This window comes from Periplaneta americana, chromosome 8 (assembly GCF_040183065.1).
Source record: "Periplaneta americana isolate PAMFEO1 chromosome 8, P.americana_PAMFEO1_priV1, whole genome shotgun sequence".
Lineage (NCBI taxonomy): Eukaryota > Metazoa > Arthropoda > Insecta > Blattodea > Blattidae > Periplaneta > Periplaneta americana.
The window spans coordinates 102,517,182-102,540,323 of record NC_091124.1 but is presented as its reverse complement, the minus strand read 5'-3'; the positions used below and the strand labels follow the sequence as shown (position 1 = coordinate 102,540,323).

General features: G+C 34.8%; 1 long non-coding RNA gene across 1 annotated transcript; it reads left to right on the top strand.

The window, feature by feature from the left end:
* The first annotated feature begins 19,610 nt into the window (after positions 1-19,610).
* On the top strand, positions 19,611-21,152 carry LOC138704915 (uncharacterized). The gene is made up of 2 exons (XR_011333477.1): positions 19,611-20,038; positions 20,795-21,152. It is a non-coding gene; the product is annotated as an uncharacterized lncRNA (long non-coding RNA).
* Positions 21,153-23,142: the final 1,990 nt, after the last annotated feature.

The window sequence follows — 23,142 nt, the reverse complement described above, 5'->3', positions numbered from 1 at the left end:
AGCGTGTCAGATGGACAGACAATAAGAAATTAAGCTGTCTTGGAAAGAGTGGGTGAAGAAAGAATAATCCTGAAACGGATTAGGAAGAGAAAAAGGAATTGGCTGGACCACTGAATAAGAAGAAACTATTTACTGAAGGATGCACTGGAAGGCATGGTGAAAGGAAGAAATGTTCTGGACAGAAGAAGATATCAGATGATAGTCAATATTAAGATAGAACTACATAGATTGTTCGCCGAGGCATAAAATAGATAAGATTGGAGATTGCTGTGTTCGCAGTGAAAGACCTGCCCTTGGGTAGGAAATTATAAATGAGAAATAATAATGACAATAACAATTATTATTATTATTATTATTATTATTATTATTATTATTATTATTATTATTATTATTATTGCAAAGTTAAGGCCGTAAATCCTTCTCCTGTACTTAACCAGCATAAAGTATACATTCATATGAATAAAGTTACAAGTTACATAGATTACAATTTATTGTGCTCGATAAAGTTTACGTGTGTATACAAGTTATGAATTAAACAGTAAATTATCACTTAACTAGCAAAAAGTATACATATATATATGAATAAAGTTAGAAGTTACATAGATTATAACATATTGGGCTCGCTAAAGGTTATGTGTGTACACGAATTATGAATTAAACAGTAAAATACCACTTAACAAATAAAAGTATACATAGGCTACACATGAATAAAGTTACAAGTAACATAGATTACAACATATTGAGCTCGATATAAGTTAGTGTGTATATGAGTTATGAATTAAAGAGTAAAATACCATGAATCATAAATTAAATAATCAAAGAGGCCTACACACTGTGTAGCAAATTTAATTTTTTAGTAGGTTATTTTACGACGCTTTAAGCAAATTTAAACTGATATACACAGAGTATTAGTACATTTCAACTAATATTAGATAACAGGAAGATATTACAATTAAAATAATTTCCATTTAGCGTTGTCAAAATGAATGTCTTTAAAAAAAAAAACGAAATTACCACGTAGTGAAGGTGTACGTCAGAATAATAACTAGACTGAACTGCTAAGAAGGTTATCCTTTAATCTTTTCTTAAAAGTGTTTGTCTTGCAGCTTAATGAAGAGTAACAGGATGTGCTATGAAGGGGTATACTTAGCCTGTCACAGAGAAGTAATCTGGTGTTTAAATTATGGTTAGAGTACAGATAAGAGAAACGAAATATAAGGTAATTTGGTGATGAGGTGTGCAGAATTCGAAACTGTATAGATTGAAAGTGTAAAATTCTACGATCCTTAAGTGAGAGCCACGAAAGACTTGAGAAGGATGTCAATAAGAAAATAGATTCTACTTTTTTGTAGAACCTGTAAAACAGGTTCTCAATGAAAACATAAATGTATCGAGGAAGAGAAGTTTGATATAACTTAGGATTTTTATGAGTAAATGGCAACTCATAGATTTAACAAAGGAGATTAGAATGTCCGATTGTCCTGTGATGTCTCCATTTTGGACTTGCGTTGTGGCAATCCCGCATCCAGGAAGGCACGTAATATGTAGATTTCAAGTCTTAGGCCCGATAAAAGCCTTCCTCCGCTATACTACAATGGTCTGTAATTCGGTACTACAATGGAAGTGAAGCGGATAAAGAAAGAAAGAAGGTTAGAATATTCTGTTAATTATCTGCAAGAGGTCATATTTATACTCGTATATGACACTGAAGGCATTATTATGTCACAGTAAATTAAATTCCAGAAACTTCGTAAAAACAAGATATTGAAATATGACGACACAGCGAAGCCAGAAATGACAAGATTAATGAATACCTAATATTATTCTCAACTTAATAATAATAATAATAATAATAATAATAATAATAATAATAATAATAATAATAATAATATATTTCTAATGTAGTTATTTTTATTCTGTTTGGCATTACAATTTTTAGCTAAGAAGATAAAACGCAGTGACGAAATTCTTGTAAAATTAAGCTTTCAGTTGGGAAATCGCTATTGAGTTGGCAACGTCGTACAGGGACCCTTTTGCGCTACTTAGGTGGACAAAATTAAATGACTTCAAATGCATGGAAGATAAATAAAGACTAATAATAGCCTATATAGGCTAAATACATACGTATGTATATGTAAATATACAATATAAACACGCTGTATTATATTACATCGAATAGGAACAGAATTTGTTTTGTGTGTGGTAACATTATGGTAAAACAATAAATTGAAATCAAAGAATATAATAGATAGTGAAAGTAGTTTAGAATATAGTCTTGAACACTAAGTACCTATGATGTTACTAACAGTCTCTATCATCACTATCTCTACTGTGAATAGACGATACCTCGTGAACAGGGCTCTCTAGCAAGTCAAGAACTTCTTTCGGTATTCTTTGACGTCCTTCGCCTCATGCTGCTAATCAAGGGAGTAGTAGCATGTTCAACATATCCCGCATTGTGTCATTCCTTGAAAATTTACGTAGTCTATATTTCGCCTTTTGAATGATTCATTAAAGTCTGTGAATTGCGTAGATCAGTGATGTCAATTGATGCCCATAGGAGCAAGCGCGCGCTTTAGAGCACAGGAGAGCCTGAGCTCTTTACAGCGGAAAGGAAAGACACAGACGAAAGTGGTAGTATATGCCGCTTGGTTGAGCTATATTCAGGGGTGGCCAGCACTGATTCAATAGATAAAGGGAAGAGAACTTATTAAAATTGTATCCATGTTAATTTTTAGATTTGTCGGAGAAGTGCATTATAAGAATGTAAGTTTTAATTTTAATGCTCATTTTTCACAAGTTTCATTTTTTATTCAAAATAAATATTTTCTCGACTTATTTTATAGAAAAGTGAAATTTTCAGATATAGGTCTATTTATTTAGTAGCCTTACAGAATGTTTTCGTAAATCTAATGTACCGTATATACGTATTACTGAAGATAGTTTATTGAAAATTTTGAAAATATTAGCAGGGAAAATGTTTGTAAGGCAATGAATTAACAAAGCAAATACTGTCACATCACAAACAAAAGACATATGCCCATGTGTTGTAATAGTAATATGCGTTACAAGAGCGGTATGTTGAAGTTTTCATGTTCGAGGAAAAGTTTGAAAAAGCGAAACGTAGTTGAGCTTTTTTAATTTCCGAGAATTGAAAGAAAACATACCGCTCGTGTATCGTACATTATTTTGTGCGAAGATCGTTTATTACCTACTTGAAAGAGGAATTTCTAATTAGTTGCAATGAAATCTCCATCTTGGTTTCGGCAAATTTGTAAAACAAATATATCTATCTTCAACATTGTTGCTTTAATATGTTTTCTGTGTTTACTATACTCAAGCAGGTCGTGATATGTCTGTTCCCCCCCCCCCCCAGTCTATAAATGCGAACTTAAAACAAACGGTAAGGTTATGTAATGATTTTTGCAAATATTTAAAAACAATAATTAACAGTGCAACTTAGGTGAAATTGCAGTGGTAAGTTTCCAATTTATAATTATTACTATATTGAACGTCTCTAAAAATAATATGTTAAAAGCCTAAAGCAGTAAAATCAATATGTCACTTAAGCAGTAAGAAGAGGGAAATTGTTATGTGTGTTAGGTTGGGAATACTGAATGTGGAATTTTAGACTTACCGCGGATTGGTTTTGTGCGGAAACCAAGCAAATACGCACGATCTCGCACAAAAATGTAAGTTCTATAGCTTCAGGAGATTTCGAGAAAATAATTTAATATTCTGATGATAGGAAGTTGCTCACCAATATAACCTTAAAAGCATAATTCGATAAGAGTTTTGTTATGGAATATTAGTTACACTTAAAACATGAACAGCACCTAGGTAACTTTACTTTGTACTGTAATATTGTTTTGGTTAGTTTATTGATTACTTTTATAAGGCTAAAGGTACCATCAATATTAATTCCAACTTATCATATCATACTCAATCTCTCTCTCTCTCTCTTTTTCATATCACTTTCTTTATGATTGATGTATTTCATCCATTTAGTACAGTATAGTTTTACTACTAGGAAATTTATGTGAATATTTCTTCTTAACTCTTTATTGTGTTATTAACATTTAAAACACAACTGCAAAATCAAGAAATTGGTATTAGTACTTTTGTTTTACAGACAATATAGATAATATCAAACAGAAAGAAGCCATATAAAAATAACGACATAAAATTTCACGTTAAGTTTGAAGTTTGTACGCCACTGTTTTCTTAATCAAACAGGCTGCTTATTCATACACACAACCCTTCCTCTTTGCAAACTTAGCGCTTGATGTCCGCGCACGACGTCAAGGTCAGAAAAATGCGCTTGCTTTGACATCACTGGCGTAGATGGTCGACCAGCATCCGACACAAAGCTGAAACTCGATGTATCTTCCAAGGAATTAACAATATTAAATATAATATTACTTTTCAGCCAAGCGTTATGTTGTGACAAAAACTTATTTAATATCCGACGACACTCTTTCCACGTTCGTTGTAACTGTCAATGATAAAAGAACTTAAATGAGAAACTTTGGAAAACAGACGTAGGAAAACTAGAATAACATCATTGTATAGAGCACATCTAGGTCAGAAAGCATGGGTAGACATAACGGCTCGGTTAGAAAAGCCAACGTACTATGGTAGGAACGATCATGATTTTAAAATCAAATGTAGGAAACAGAAAACGGATATAGGTAAATTCTCATTTTTAAATAGAACTATAAATGATTGGAATGACCTACCTGCAGCGGTCTTTGAGGGCTGTCCTTCCTTAAGGAGATTCAAGAATAACTTAAAATGTTGTGTATAAAGTGCAAATTAAAATTAAGGTGACATTCAACATTTAATTTTTTAAGGTGACATGTATTTATCTAGCCTGACGAGTTTACTTCCTTGGTTTGAATTGTAAATTATTTAAAAATAGCATGTAAGAGGGCCTTAGACTAGAAATGTTTAGTTAAATGTAGTTCTGTTTATAAGTATGCATAAGGATGTAATTATTTGACTTATTTGAACTGTTGTATCAGTGAAGCGAGGTGAGTCAGTGAAGGTATGGTTTTACAGTGCAGTGAACAGTTCCGATCAGTGATAATTTATAGCGTCAATGAAATGTGTTCTATAGTGTCAGTGAAATGTGTTACAGAGTGTCAGTGAAATGTGTGCTAAAGTGTCAGCGAAATGCGTCATAGTGCCACTACAGGGAATGAGATGAGAGTAAAGTGAAAGACTATTGAAACTTATGTAGGACCTATACATAATTATGTAGGTTGTATTGTAAAATTAGGTATTTTATTTATGTTTTATTATTATTGTGTCAAATTGTATTGTGTATTCTTATTGTATTGTGTATTCTTATTGTATTGTGTATAAAATTGTATATGTGTTGTAAAATTGTATTGTGTATTTTAAATTTTATTGTGTATTGCTTATCATTTTATTGTGTATTGTTTATATTGTATATACCACTGCCACCGGGTGCTTGCCCACTTGCAGTGTAAATAAATACATACATACAAATTGCTGAATACTTTGCGAACAGTTTTTGAGCACATTTGTCATAAGTCAGTGATGTCAACGGGAGCGCAAGCGTGCCACATCGCCCGTATGCGCTGTTCAGAGCACGTACGGCACGCAGGTACAAGTCACTGATGAACTTAAGGGTTGTACATTACACATTGAGAAAGAAGTCGTTCAGTAAATTTTAGGCTGACTAGACTCCTGACTTCTTATGAATGAAAGAGGCGAAAATGTTCTTTGTCTGATTACGAAGAGGAGCAATGTGAAACGCCTGAAATTATTAATTGATGTTTCCTTATTTTATTAGTACAGTAATCACTAGCCAAATGCTAATCGATCGAAGTTTTATTGTCTCATCAAGCATTACACGTCTTACAGGTTACATTTTCAGCCAATAGCAAAAATTATGGTCAAATTTCGAATAGTAGAATATAAACGATCGCTAGTTTATTTCTCTCCCACAATTTGGATTTTTTTTGTAAAAAAATATATTACGGTATCAGGAATAGTCCAGGTAGTGTCCATCATAAAATCTAAAATCACATATTATATAGTACTTTTATTTTAGTGATGCAATCCTTTCTGAGTAACAGTAACAAATATAAATGATACTCGGGAGGAAATTAAAAGGAGAATAAATATGATAGGTGCCTGCTGTTATTCGGTTGAGACGTTTTTGTCATCCAGTCTGCTTAAAAAAACTGAAATTTTGTATTTATAAATCAGTTATATTACCGGTTGTTCTGTATTTATTTTTTATTACTGGTAAGTTTGAAATTAATACAAGTTAATACAATGTAAGATAAACTAGTCAATGAGTGGATTCGAATACAGACAAAAATAAAATTAAAATTGAGAGTGAATATAGATTAAAAAGTCTTTAATATGTTTAAAACCAAACTATAAATACACTACATTTTTTTTATTAATTTGGAGAGGATTCGTGATTAAAATTATATTACAATAAAATTTATTTAATAATCTGGGACCTTGACTCATGCTATGATAAAAAGCTGCATTGGTTTTACATTTAGGTTCAGATAAACGCAGAATTCATATTGCAAGGTTGTGAAACTTGCACTCGCACTTTGAGAGAGGGACAGAGGTTAAGAGTGTTTGAGAATAAGGTCCTTATGAAAATATTTGGAGCTAAGAGGGATGAAGTTACAGGAAAATAGAGAAAGTTACTCAAGGCAGAACTGGACGCATTGACTTTTTTCATCTGACATAATTACGAATATTAAATTCAGACGTTTGAGATGGACTTGGCATATCACACGTATGGTTGAATCCAGAAATGCGAATACAGTGTTAGTTGGGAGACCTGAGGGGAAAATATACCGTTGGAGAGACCAGGACGTAGATGAGAGGATAATATTAAAATGGATTTGAGGGAGTTGGAATATGGTGGTAGGGACTAGATTAATCTTGTTCAGGATGAGGATCGTTGGCGGAGTTAGGTGAGGGCGGCAATGAACCTCCAGGTTCCCTAAAAGCCATTTGTAAGTAAGGAAATCCTTTATGGGACTTACTTTATTAGTGAACTTCTGATCCTCTACCTAGTGTGTTAAATACAAAATCATAGAGGAAAATGCGAAAGTGTCAGTATCCTTCACTAACTTTACAAAAATCTTTTATGGTATGGATTATCCGATTTTTTCGATTAACTGTTCAGCCCACCCCCTTCATTACCACAGATAATAGAGGTTCTACTGTAAGTGAATATTTTATGAGACTCGTTGAAAAGTGAACTCCAGACTGTCCCAAAAGATATGTTTTAAATATAGAATAATGCACATTCGCTCATACTCTAGACCAGACGTGCTCACGGCGGGGATTTTGCACTTTGGACACTCGGTGCATAAGGCGTGCATTCGTTGGAAACCTGTTGTACATGCAAACAGACAGTGTCGCGTACTCAAACCTAGCGTAACCAAGAAGTAACATCGCTGGCGGTTTGTAAAATGGATAGGTCTACTGATATACCTTATCCATTATTTGTTCATTCATTCATTTATTTTTTTATTACTGAGATACTACTTCATTATCGGACTTATTTCTTTTTTATTTATTTATTTATTTATTTATTATTTATTTACTTATTTCCTTTCTTTCTCTCTTTAATTATTTACAATTTAAACTGGTAGAGATGAGTTCATCAGGCCTTCTCTTACCCTTATAAGGGAATTGCAACTACGGTATGAAGAATACAATTAAAATTAAAATTACTATCGATATTAAATTTACAGTTACAATAGAATGAAAGTACTAGAACATTACCTGATGAATAAAGACTGGACAATTTATTGTATAATTTAAAAACAAAGAAAGTATTCGTTACTGAAGTGCAAATTAAACGTAGAAAAATATTATATAGAGATGAAGTTACTGGAAATTAAAGTATTTCATGATACAATAAGAGAACTATTTACAAAGGGAACAGAACAAGTACCGGCACTACATTTAAAGTGATTCAAGGTTCTCAATGAGAGGAACTGTTTCTTTTTGTTCAAACTTGTGGACGTGCCAAATGCATAGTATGTGAGCACTATGTTATAGTAAATATGTATATGTATATATACACACACACACACACACACACACACACACACACACACACACACACAGTCTTTCTAACAACATCGAAATTTAACTATTTTTGATAAGTTTTTGAAATGATGTTCATTCTCACGAGAAAGAACCCTTCTCGGTGCCGTAGTGGATTTTGAAACAAACACCCCCTCCTCCCAACGCCAGAGGAAGCTACTTATTCATGTGTAATGTGCATTTGATGCCAACTTAAAATGATCTGGACATTGTTGTGTTAGACTGGAGTGATAAAATGCCACACATCCGTTTAACGTTATTGCAGAAGAGAAAAATTGCTGCTTAGTTTGAACTTGGCCTCCGCGATCACCTAATTTTTCTCCCCTGGATTTCTTTTTCTGGGGATTCATCAAGGATCGTGTCTATGCGTCTAAGCCACGCATCATTCCACAATTAGTGGAACGAATTGAACACACGATACAAATGGTTACGTCTGACATACTCACCAGAGTCCATGAAGAGTTGATACGTCACTTACATTTGTGCATTCAGCAGAACGGAAGACATTTTGAAAATTGTACACCATAATTTGTCAAAAATTGAAACTCTTTTTACATTTATGTGTATTAATAAAGGTTTAAGACACTAACCATTCTTTCGTTTAATAGCTCTGGCGGCGAGGGGAGAGGGTGTTTGTTTCCAAATCGACTGTACGACACCGGAAAGGGTTCTTTCTCGTGAGAATGAAAATCATTTCAAACAATTATTCAAAATAGTTAATTTTTTGTTAACTCTATAACTATGTAAAAACCTATATTATATTTTCTTGTAAAATTCACGGTTAATTAGATAATTAAATTTAAACGTTCAGCAGAGCGGCAACAGTGCGTGAAACCTATCGTGGCAGTGAATGAACTTTAATATAAACAAACCATTACATAGGCTATCCGCCGGGCATAACCTCTTGGGCTTATAATTACGCATCTGTCTTTCAACTTGAATGTAAACAAAACATTACGTAGGCTACCCGTCGCCCATAACCTGTCTTTGAACTTCAATGTAAACAAAACATTACGTACTTGTTCATTTCCATTGGCTTATTGAAAGTTATTCATAATTTAATGATACTTAATAACAGTGTTTAACGCTAGAGTCATTAGACATCAAACCACAATAAGAACATTGGTAAACTCAATTGAATCATTACACGAACATTTCAGAGGTAATATAAAAAATGGACCCCATTTGCTTCTATACATGTTTGACACCTCCTCAACTAATTTTTACATGTCCTTGTGAAGATCCCTGGTCGTTTCTGATATTCCAAGCTGCCTCGAAAATATGCAACTGATCTTTAAATGTTCTAAGTACAGTCCCCTGCGATGTTCCAACATCTCGAGCAATATCGCGACGGCTGCATACAGGGTTTTCTTCTACAAAATTTAAGGTACCCTACTCTTTGTCAATTATTTCGCCTTTCAAGTTTACGATAACTTGAAACAACACTGCCAGTGTCACGAACCCGCTAACAGACTGCGATAAATGTCTCTGGATTTGGAATATTCCTCTGAGAATATCGCTTTCCATAAAGCACTTGAGCTACACGGGAACTACAGCGTGTTTCGGCGTAAATTAATATCATAACAAGACATTGACTGCTTGAAAATCATGGCATTATCTGATACACACAAGCACTAAATAACAACTTACCAGCTCTCCAAAGAAGGAAGGAACTGATACAACAAAGAAATGAAGTCAGGTTTGTCTGCCGAGTGAACGACTCCCACCACAACCATCCCCTCAGGTTACAATGTTGCAACCTCCTCGAATTTTAAAATATTTAAATTATCCTTGCGTTTATATTAAATTTACTCGAAAAGCGTCCACTCTGTTGAAATACGCCAAAAGGAAAACTATTTAATTCTTTATTGGATTCTCCATCAACACTTTCCCTCTCGCTATAATTATTTATTTATTATTTATTTATTTATTTATTTATTTATTTATTTATTTATTTATTCTGGTGTAGTTAAGGCCATCAGGCCTTCTCTTCCACAACACCAGGAATACAAATACAATAACAGAAATAAAAAGGAAAAAAAAAAAAAACACTATAAACGAAGTAAAGTCACACAAAAATATACACAGGTTGCAGTCACACAAACTTTAAATGAGTGATTAAGTATAATTAATTGTATCCTAATTAACTAACATAAACAAGAAACTTGCGATTTTAATCTGGAGTAAAAAAAACACAAATCAACACTTCTAGCAATGTCTAAAAGCATTAAACAAGACAACATTTTCCAATTTAATTTTGAATTGTGATAAAGTCCGGCAGTCCCTGACATCATTAGGTAGCGAATTCCAGAGACGAGGTATTTCTACAGTGTAGGAGGATGAGTATAGAGACGTTCTATGATGAGGGATAGAAAGAAGTGCTTGATGTCGGTTTCGAAGAGTTGTAAGAAATTGAAAGCGCGATAAGAGATAATTCGGAGTAGAAGTATGCATGATTCTAAATAGAAGAGACAGTGAATGTATTGTTCTTCGTTCCTTCAGACGCACCCATGAAAGTAACTGGAGGGAAGGTGTTATATGGTCAAATTTACGAGTATTGCAGATGAATCGTATGCACACATTATGAACACGTTGTAGTCTCTCAGCTAAGAGTAAACTTACATTAGTTAGTAAGGAATCTCATTAATCAAAATGGGGCATTACAAGCGTCTGAATAAGATTCTTTTTTAGACTAAGTGGTAGAAATTCTTTCATATGAAACAAAGAGTGAAGTTGAGAAAATATTTTTTTGCAAGTGTGTGTTACTTGGGTGTTCCAATTTAGATCGCTATCCATAAAAATGCCAAGATTTTTAACTGTTTCACTGTATTTAACAATAATCCCATTCAATGTTATATGTGGTATAGTACCACTATCAAGAGTACTTCGTAGACGATTATGTCCCATTACGATTGCTTGCGATTTCTCTGGATTTAACCTTAATCCAAATTTGTGTGACCACAGTGAAATCGAATTTAAGTCTTCGTTTATTTTATTTACTGCGTCACTAGTCTCATCAGGGTGGAAATGCAAATAAATTTGCAAGTCGTCAGCATACATATGGTATTTGCAGTGTTTTATCATTTTAGTCACGTCATTAATATAAATCATGAAGAGTAAAGGTCCGAGAACTGATCCTTGTTGAATTCCAGATTTCACGACACACCATCTTGAAGAATAATCGCATGCAATGACACATTGTTGACGTTCGCGAAGGTAGGATTCAAACCAAGTAACAGAACTTTCAGAAAGATTCAGAAGTCTTAATTTACATAATAGAAGGTCCGTGTCAACTGTATCAAATGCCTTACTGAAGTCAAGTAATGTCAGTAATGTTAATTTACGTTCATCTGTGGCTTCACGTATATCCTCATTCACTTTTAGTAGTGCTGTAGTCGTACTATGTCCATTTCTGAACCCGGATTGGTATTCGTCCAGTAAGGCATGTTCGGTTAGATAGTTCATTAGTTGTTTGTGAACAATACGTTCCAGAGCTTTTGATAGGGCAGGTAGGATACTAATTGGACGGAAATCATTTGCACATAATGGGGTTTTAATTTTAGGGATCGGACGGATAAAGGCTTTCTTCCAGAGGTTCGGGTAGGTAGAAGTTATGAGTGAGGCGCTGAATATATGTGTTAATGTCGGCAGTATTATGTCCAATAGTTTCTTCAATAATATTATACTAATATTATCCACACCTTCAGCTTTAGAAGTAATACGTTTTATTGCCGCTCTCACTTCAGTTTCTGTGACATAAGTGAAGAAAAATATTTCTCTATCCGGAATTGGAGTCATTTGTAATTCGTTAACTGTCTGCTGTTTGTCGACCGTATCCAAGGTTATTGACTGTACAGTTGCAAAATGGTCATTGAGTTCGTCAAGAGAAACTGGCACACTGTCTACCTGAGTCCTGGGATTTCCTAAGCCAATTGTCCGCAAGTTTCTCCACAGTTTGGAAGGGTTAGCTCCCCCCTTCATGATGTTACGAAAATGTCTCAGTTTTGCGTTTCTAATGGCTTGAGTAGTTCTGTTACGTAAGAGTTTATAATAATTATAAGAGATTTCTGTTTTGTCATGTTTAAACGTTTTGTATGCAGCGTTTCTGTCCATAATCATACTACGTATGTCAGCAGTCATCCATGGTGCTGGTGTTCTTTTTACGCGTTTAGATTGATAGGAGCATGCTTGTCATATAAATTTATAATGTACTCATTTAGTTTAACAACTTTCTCGTCAACAGTATGTAAGGTCCATATTGAGTCCCAGGGAATCTTCATTGCGTCTTGGAGTAGTTGGGTTTCATCAACACGTTTCAAGTCACGGTACCTTATGAGTTTAGGCGTGGGCTTGGGACACTTCAAGGAATATACTAGATAAATAATATCATGGTACGAAATTCCCGAAGCCGCACATTGTCCATGTGTTTGTACTTTGTCTGCATTCTTCGTAATAATTAAGTCTAATAGGGATTCGGAAGATTGGGTATGGTGGGTTGGTTCAAGGGGAAGGACTGCTAGATCAAGAGCCTGGAACATGGTCAATAGATGTTTAGTGTAGTTCGAATCAGAGGCTAACAAATTTGTGTTAAGATCACCCATTATTAAGACGTGTTCATAATCTGTGATGAATTCCAACAACGATCTCTCGATCTCTGCAATATCGTTAATCTTTGGAGGTTGGTAAATTACACAAATAAGGCATTTCTGAAAGCTTGTCAAGACTTCTACAAATAGCATTTCAGGTTTTCCGGCATACTCGCCAGGAGATGTGTGTATTATTCTGGGATTGAGATCTGATCTGACATATGCAGCAACGCCGCCTCCTTGTTTATTTAAACGATCATTTCTATGTATAATGTCGCTGAGGATAATGTAGGTTTGAGCCAAGATTCAGAGATGAGAAGAGCATGCAAATTCTGATTCGAGAATATGGATTGAATTTCGTCAAAGTGTGCAACCAAACTCTGAGCGTTAATATGGGCTACGTGAAGGGATGAAGAGTTCTTGGGAAATGCTGTTGTTAAAATGTTGAGCGCTTCAGGGTGAGAGAGAGGGTTCTGGTCAGCAGGTATAGGGGAATGGTGTGAGTGAAGGTCATTGTACAATGTTCTGTCAGAAGGTTCGTTCCAACAGCAGTCAGGAACCGTCCGTAACCATCGTGAGCATGCGCAGTACAGAAAAAGCGTTCCAACACAATCCGAACCAGTCCTGAACCGGAAACATGTACTGCAGTCGAGCGTTCCAACAAGCTTTTGACACGGGTTCGGAACGGTCAGAAATAGTCCGTGGATTGAGGCATGTACGGAAGAGTACGTAAGACGCGCATGCGCATAAGCTCACCCACGTCTCCTGAATACTGAAGAAAGACATGATCGACTGTGAGGTTAAAGATGAAAAGTGACAGTACAGACCATAGACAAATAACAGACGAATAATAAAACTAGAGATTTAATTTAAATTTTCTCCAAAAAGAAAGGGAATGGAAGCTATTTGGGTATTGAAATAGTCAATTACAATTTCAACATGCAGCTTTGTTTAAGAGTATAATAAATAACGTAAATACATTAATAAGAAAAAAGAACTATTTTTAGATGAGAGTCCCCAGTACACGACATTGAATTAACGGAATTCTTGCCTTCCATATTTTTTGTCATCTTTTTATAGAAAATGATCGAAATTCTGCAAAACGATAATAATAAGCATCCCGTTCTTAGCAAAGATGATCACAGTTATAGCATCTCTGGATTTAGTACATAACGATCCGCGAAAGCGTTCCAACAGCGTCCAGTCCAGTTTCAATCCCAAAGCAGATGCTCAACTAGCGCATGCGCATAAGATGGTACAGGAACCGTACATGAACTGATCCATGAACCGCTTGTTGGAACGAACCTAGAGACAACCGGATTATTGCTGTCAAAAATCAGGGTATCCAACTTAAAAAAAATGTTATACAAAAATATGAAGTTGCTACAAGTAAAGATTTCCTATTAATTAATAACTTAGCTAACTTAGCTAATATAAACCCAGTTGAAAAGCTAGTAGATCTAACCTAGACTAAGAATTAAAAAGAATAATTAAACAATAATAATAATAATAATAATAATAATAATAATAATAATAATAATAATAATATAGTCTTGGGAAACTAACACTAAAGAAAATTAAAAAGTAGGAAGAATAAAAGTAACATTGCACAACAGCTCACAGTTCAGAAGTTCAAATCTGCAGCACAAGTTATCCGGTGCTTTACATTACCTACTTTAACGAATATTACACCGTCTATAGTCCAGACACTAGACACACCAAATTTGCCTATCGCTTCCCGTAACAGGCCATGCCTTACCTTGGTCAGGTCTTCCCTCAGGGTCATTCCGGAGCCCTTCAGCCTCTTTTTGTTAAAGAAAACTTCACTTCTCTTCCTATAACTACAGAATTTGACAATAATAGGCCTCGATCTACCGTCGCTAGTCGTGCGGCCTACCCGGTGGCTTCTGTCGATATCTTCTACCTTCAGTTCCACTCCTATGTTCGTTGCCAGTTCCACCACGAGCTTGTCGGTACTCTCGCCAACCTCCTCCTCGATCCCGAAGATCCTGACACATTGTCTTCTCTGATATTGAATAATTTCGAGGGAAAAATTGTTCCGGAGCCGGGTATCGAACCCGGGACCTTTGGTTTAACGTACCAACGCTCTACCATTGAGCTACTCGGGAACTCGGCTCCGGAACAATTTTTCCCTCGAAATTATTCAAATCAACTTTACAGGGAGTTATACCTGAAATCTTGATTTGCATTCTCTGATATTGTTCGAGATCGTCCACTTTTCTTTCCAGTTCACCAATTTTACGGTCCCGTTGCTCAATAGTCTGCTTTAGGTCCTGGATAACTTCGGAGTTGAAGTCTATGCTACGCTGCAGCTCCGACACTACCGCATCTTTTATAAGGTTGGCTAACGTTTGCAGCGCGCCAGACTCCTGCATCATGGCTAGAAATGTTTCTTTAACCACTCGCTGCACTGTAGCCTCGATTTCTTCAGACTTTAACATTTTCGGAGGCATGATTGCAAAGTATATAAACACAAATAATTCTGTAACACTTTATAAACTGGATGAGCACTATTCTAACACTTAACACTAGATATTCACCTTCTTAACAACGTCTAAACTAGGAGCGGTTTGTATGCTGTTACTGACTATCCGCCATATTGGATTGGAATAGAAATAGAATCGAAATAGAGAGTGTTAAAGATTTTGGAAAATTATTTTTTTTTCTGCGTAAACACCAATATGATTCCAGACTTTTTTGTTATATGCTATATGAACTATTCGTCTTGATAATTTGCCTGGTTATTTTACATCCACCCAGTTGGGCTACATTACAACATCAGGCATGCTCATACATGTAATAATACTGTTGGAGATGAGCGTATGCAACTAATAGAAATTTTAAAGCAAGCCGTCTTCAGTGAGGTAAGTTGTTTCAGTAAAGTGAATTATTATTTGAGACATTTCCCTGCTTATAGTAAAACACAGAAAAAAAACATATAAGAAAGTACACAAAGCAAAATCATAAAACCATTTCGTTGTGTTGATAATGTAAATATTTTGCTATGTAATTTTAAAATTGAAATAAAGTAATTAAATATTATTGTCAAAAATATAAAAGAAAATGTATAAAGCAGAATAGTTTGTTGTTTAGCTGAAATATGCCTTAATTCACGTTGAGGTATTCGGCTTGCTCATACTGTAGGTGCTCGAGGGACGACTATACCAGCTTTTTTCGAAGAATTTCGACGGCAGTTCGCTCTGCGAACATCTCTGAGAGAACACATTGTGATAAATGCCTTAGAAAAATCCTGTCAAATCCTGATTAATCACATGGTGCCACATTAATAGAAATTGTAATTTTTCATGCCCTTTTCTTTGTTTCTTTTTTTTTTAATTTAATAACTACGTTTACGTATGTATATTAATTTTTTGAGGATATACTGAGTCCGTAAGGGCTACCTTCAATGGGGGAGAGCTTTTGTAATAAAAATAAAATAAATATATTATAAATACAACTCTAATTTTAACACACATAGGTCTCATGCATACTAATAAGAAATCTGTAACCAGAATTTTTCTGGTAATTTTGGCTTTTCCAAAAATATTGGTATTAACATGTATAATCCTGAGACCGAAAATCACAATTTTTGAAATTTTTCTTTGTATATATGTCTGTCTGGATGTTTGTTACCTTTTTATGCGATAATGGCTGAACAGATTTCTATGAAAATTGGAAAATTGGAAAATAAATTAAGTTCGTTCTAAGTTAGATTTTAGTGGGGGTTATAAGGGGCCTAAAATAATAAATCGAAATATCTCGCTTATTGTCGATTTTTGTGAAAAATGTTACATAACAAAAGTTTCTTTAAAAACGATTTCCGATAAGTTGTATCCTATGCAACATTATTATATAACTGATATGTAACGAGATAAACGAGTTTTAAAATATCGGTACGTTTCATTACCGCCGCCTCAGACTAATAGGCTATAATTAAATGAAAACAAATTCATGGTTTCCCTCAGTCATAAAGGCAAATGACAGATTGGAAATATGCATGCAATAATTAATCATCGCCTCAGTTTCCAATACGATAAACATTAATCAAAATCTGTAATCAGTTAGGCCTACATGTACACAAGGCATCTCATTCTATAGAAATAGGAACTCAACAAGAGTAAAAAAAACGGCCTACCGGTATACCTACACATTCTAAACACATGACATGACCACAAATGTTAAAGCGTGTATAAATAAACTTAACAAAAATAAAGATGCACAGTGAGGCCAACAAAAAGAATTACACTGGCCAAAAAAAAAAAAAAAAAAAATTGAACGTTTCTTGCACTTAATGAGTCAATTCTTACTAATTTTGGGTTGAGAAAAACGAATATGACAATGAAAATTTTTTCTTAGCTCTAGTTTCTGTGATACACAATAGGTGGAAGTATTTCAGTTTAACGGATTAAGAGAAAACGATACATTTTAATTACATATGCCAACAACATTGAAAGTGGATTTACATTTTTTTTTAAATAGCAGTTACATTCTAAGAGTTGGTCAAACTTGGTCAAATGCAGGATCCTTTACAAGTTCTCGAATTTGTTGCCCTACAAAAATACCTTCCTTGACTTTGGCATCACTTAATTTCGAAAATTTCTCTCTTACGTACTTAAAGGCCTGTCCTTCTTGGTTCATACCTATGGCAAAATATTTTATCAAACCCAGCTTAATATGCAGGGGTGGAAGAAGAACATCTTTTTGGTCCACAAGAGGCTCGGCAACAACATTTTTCTCGCTAGGGTTATGATTTCTTGCAGGCCAGTCTGCCCGAATATAATGTGATTTCCTGTCCCTGCTGTCCCACATACATAAAAAGCAGCAATATTTTGTGTACCCCAGTTGCATTCCTAAGGGTACCGCAATGAGTTTTAGATCACCACGGATTTTCCACTTGTGTTCATGATATTCGATTGAGTCGAAGAGGGTTGTCATATTTGCGTAAATCTCCTTCATGTGAACTCCATGACCAACAGGAATAGAAGGAAGACGGTTGCCATTGTGAAGTAATACAGCTTTCAAACTAAGCTTGGAGGAGTCTATGAATAGCCTTCATTCAATTGGATCATGGTTCAAATTCCAACATTTCATCAAGCCATTAATGTCGCAGCAAACAAGATTGTTTTTCTTCTAAAAAAAAAAAAAGGAAGCAGTTCCCTGTGACGTTGTCTGTACTGTGAGACCTTGACATCACGTTCGAAAAGATTCCATTGCTGTAGTCTAGACCCTAGAATTTCTGCCTTCTCCTTTGACAGGTCAAGGTCTCTAATGAGATCATTGAATTCCGCTTGACTCTGTCTGTGCTGTTTATCATCTTTTTTCCTCAAAATCAGGGTCCTGGGATGTGGAAGGCTTGTTGGGTTCTTCTTCTTGTTCCACACTGTCTTCATTTTCTACTTCAAACACACAATTTTCGTGGCATTTTTACAAATTTTACGCTTTAAAAACACTTCCAAACCAGAAATTCTACATTAATTACTGCAGAAACAATATGAAATTCACAGTGACAGCAACAATACCTATGTTTGTAACTTACAAACAGCTGAAGAACATTTGTGTTTTGTTATTTGACAGGTGTGCCAACATCCAAAACAAAATTTCCCCCAAACTGAAAATGTTGACTCTAAAAAATGAAATGTCACTTTATCTACAAAGCGAGAGCTAATATGTTATTTTTATAGTGATTTTTTAATTCAGCAGGTGGAAATACATAAGAATTAGCTATTTTTGAGCAAGAAACATTTTCATTGTTGACCAGTGTTGTTATCGTACACAATTCACTCTATATTGACATTAATTTGGAGTGATTTATTAAAGGATGCAGTCAAGACTAATTTATAAAAATGTTAAACGAAATATCCTTGCACCAAAAACGGATGTTCTCTTAACCAAATGATCCTATTTTAATTATTTGCATATAATGACAATTAAGAAACTTGTTAAAGGAATTATTCTTGCACAAAATTAGTGCTCTCTGGACCAAAATGATAGTATTTCAATTATTTAAATACAATTTCTATTGAGTAACTTATTAAATTAATTATCCTTCTATCAAACGCGGATGTTCCCTGGACCAAATGTCCCATTTTAATTATGTTCATTACTTTATATTTATTTCTAACAAGTGCAGCGAAGCGCACGGGTATGGCTAGTAACGAAATAAAACGATAAAATATTCTTGTTAATTCAACCTAGAACAATGCTTCTAAATCTTTATTTTTAGTCACGGACCATTTTGAAAATGTGGTAAAAGCTATAGACTCCTCCCTATAAAAATGTAAAGAAATGTGAGAAAGAATTTTCGACACGCTGCTGCTTTTTACGTTGAAATAGTATATTGAATATACTGGTACATGTTAATTTTGTAAATTAATTTCACGGACCTCCTGAAACCCATCCAAGGACCTCCAAGTGATCCACAGGCCCGAGATTAAGAACTCCTTCACTAGAAGATTAGCAACTGATTGGCCGCCACTGAACTCCTCGCCTGCCCAGTACTTACCCACCTCGCCTAGGGCACGCCCGATTCTTGCCGGCCTGACCGCCTATGCCTTAGACCAGTGATGTCAAAGGAAGCGCATTTCACTGATCTTGACGTCGTGCGCGGGCATTAAGCGCTGGTATGCTAGGAGGAATACGCAGCCTGTTGGATTAAGAAAACAGTGGTGCACAAACTTCAAACTGAACGTGAAATTTTATGCCGTTATTTTTATATGACTTCTTTGTGTTTGTTATTGTCTATATTGTCTGTAAAACAAAAGTACTAACACCTATTTCTTAGCCTAATATTGCAGTTGTGTTTTAAACGTTAATAACATAATAAAGAGTAAAGAAGGAATATTCACACAAATTCCATAATAACTACAACTATACTGTACTAAGGGCCTGTACTACGACTCTCGGATAAAGTTCTAGTTTAAACTTATCCGGCAGATGGCATATTTATCCGGAAGTTGGGTTGTAATTGCGTACTACGACTTTTGGTTATGTGCAATCTGGAGGCTAAACTTCCAGATTAGCAATCCGGGAGGCAGAGTAGCAGATTGGCGTTATCCGGAGGTTGGAACTCGGTGTTGAAATCAAGATGGCTGCACGTTGTACAGCTGGTGATTTGAAGGATCAATTTAATTTTGATACTGATTCTGATGATAAGTTCTGGAGCAGATGCTTCGTTATATCAGAACAGCAAAACGAATTAGGCCCCGTCCAAATAATTTTGAAGAATGGGATGACGAGAAATTTTTTAGACAGTTTCGAATAACGATACCTACTACATGAAATCAATTATCAACTGAAACAAGACACAGCTCGTAAGTACACAGTTAATAATAAGCTACACTATTTCGGTAGGTATTACATCAATATTTTGTATATAATAACACTATAATAATTACTTTGAAGTACAGTAACCTGTAATACAGTAGAAGTGAGGTTAGAATGTTGCTTCATACAGGTGTTCTGTTGCCCTTACAAGGTATGAAGGTGATTGATATAATAATATAGGGTAACTTACAATAATAACAGTTTCAAAATACTTTTATATAAAAAATAATAACAGTATATAATATATCAAAATCCTTTATATGGTAAACTACCATTTCTTCACAATTGCGTTACCACATTACGATACAAATGTATTCACATATTTGGGTTCTAGTCAAGTCATATGTACCATAAACGAAAGAAAAATTGAGTGCCGACACCAATTTCCCAAATAAAGGTGGAAAGTTGCTGTGAAAGTGGAGTGCGGTGGAGAGGTACGGGTAGGCGGGATCGTTCTATCGAGATAGAAGAGTAGGCGGCAGGGAAGGGCAACACATTCATTTCATTACTGTGTTTTCTTACTAATTAAAGGGAAAAGACAAGTTTTCGTAAGATCGAGTTAGTGACAGGTTAGTATGATTTGCATATATTTACAGTTGTCTAAAAAAAAATGTCAAAACTACATCCAAACCTCTCTCTTCCAGGCTATCCTGTAGGGAGTCCTTGCCTTCTTTTGGTAACGCTATTGTAAAGATTTACCGGTAAAGTTGTAACCAAATCTCATTGTTTATACATTTTTCCAGAAATAATGCCTTACCTCCAATGGACCAACTACTACTGGTATTGAGATTCTATGCCACTGGGAGAACATTGACAACAGTAGGAGATTTTTGTGGGGTCCACGAAGTTACAGCAGGAACTGTTGTCAATCGAGCTAGTGCTGCATTTGCTGCTTGGTTTAATTGAAGTGATGACTTTTAATGCTTCATTGGGAGTAGTTTTATTTGCTCCAGTAATTAAGTGCAAGGCTTATTTCCCCCCCCCCCCCCAAGGGATTCTGTCTCTTTTTGATGCTGTTACGAATACTTCTGAATAGTATTTTAATACAGGTTTTATGTATATATTATAGGTCTTGATTAAAGTTTTCCTAGAACTGTTTCATTTTGTGTCTGCTAGTTGTTTAGTCAACTCTCCGAAGATAGATTGGAATACCAATAAGGCATCACTCATGAGTAGACATCGGATTTTTAGGCACTAAAAATTGCAGTTTTAGGCGCCTAAAATAAGCTCAAAATTTGTAAAATTAGGCTCTATTTTAATGAAAATAGGCATTTTAGGCACATCAAGGTATCATACTTATTTCTTTCACTGAAATTTTTAGTTATACACTAAAATACGCACAAAAAAGTATGTTTAAACATTAAAAAAGAATACTATATTGTATTTATAAACAGAGCTGCACAAATTTAATATATTGAAACTAATGAAATAATGATTATTGATATCAAGATTACTCATTTTAAGTTATTGAAATTCAGTTCCATGCTCAGACTTTATTATAATTATCTGCACAGTACACCACCAGAATTTTTTCTAAATTCTCCACAGTTAACCTTTGCCTTTTGTCACTGAGAATCATTTTGAAAGCAGAAAAACTTATTTCAACCGAAACTGATGTGAGAGGCGCAAATTTTAAATTAGGTACAATAGAAACATCAATACTTACTGGAACATTTACACTTTCCCCCGATATCACTCTTGATACTTTTTCCAACAATGAAAATCCTACATTCTTATTTAATACGTTGTCCCACTTATTTTTAACTTTTTTCCCAGTTTCGCCCAAAGCAGAATGTATGTTCACTTGAGCTTCCTTTACTATTGCTATTTGGCTACAAAGAGATTGTTTTTCACTTTCTAATTGTTCAATGCTTGCAGGTATGAAAGAAAAGTTTGATGTTATGTAGGCAATATCGTTTTTCACTCGTGAGTCATTCAGATAATCTTTCACTGCTTTCACACACGCTTTCATGCAGAAGAAGCTAAATTAGTAGCGTGAAAAGCTGCCAGCTAAGCAATTAGAATATAAGAATATCATCCCGGCAATTGCTATCAAAGTTGTAAGGAAGAACTGAATATTATGAGTACATACGTTTGACTGGAGAATTCAAAAGGTTAAAGTGTAGTGGTCTTAAAAAGAATTATACCTCAGGATAGCTCAGTCAATGTATAAATATTATAGGCCTACTCATTAAAATTAATAGAATTTATATATTTCAACTATTGTTACATACCTGTTTGCTACAAATCTTGCAGAATATTATTTTTCCATCATAAGTGAATTCTGAATATTCTGTTAGCCATTGCCGGATCAATGTAGATTTTGCACTTATATTTTTCGGCATTATCGCGTTAAACTTCACAGGAAAACGCCCTACCGCTCAAAACTTCTCAACACAAATAAGGTGAGGGAAAGAGCAACTGTTAACGAGCATTCAAATGAACCGTTGTTATTGAGATTCAATTGGACAAAAATACAAAGTTCCACTTATTGTTGCATTTCCTGGTAGTGTTAACACTAGGAGGGCCTTTCTTTTAAATATTTTGTAATGGTTTACCCTATTAATTCGCAGTTTTACGACTTTTCATAAATATTTCAAAAACACTCTTTCTCCAAAAATTGTGATTTTATGACACTCTGAAGGGCAGTACAGCTAATCGGTTTCAGACCGAAAACAGTCATTTTTATAGTATAGAATATCTCTGAATCAGTAGCAGCACATGTTGTGATTGTTGCCTGCTTCAAAACTAAGGTTGGTTCTTTGTCGGCATTTATGCCTCCAAACATGTTAAATTCGGTGAAATCTATTGCGAGTGTCGTGAGATTCAAAACATTTTGTTTCCTTTATCAATGGTTTCATGGCCGGTGTGAAGCAAACTTTCCACTTTTTAAATGCCTTAAATTTCGCAGTGAATGCATGTATAAATTATAAAAAGTAAGAGTAAAATGCGAAACTTTACAGTGAGTTAGGCATTTTTAGGCGAATATTAACAAATTAGGCTCTAATAACCGTTTTAGGGCATTTTAGAGCACTATAAAACTCTTTGAATACCTTTCAATTTCCATGAAACACAAATATTAATAATTATT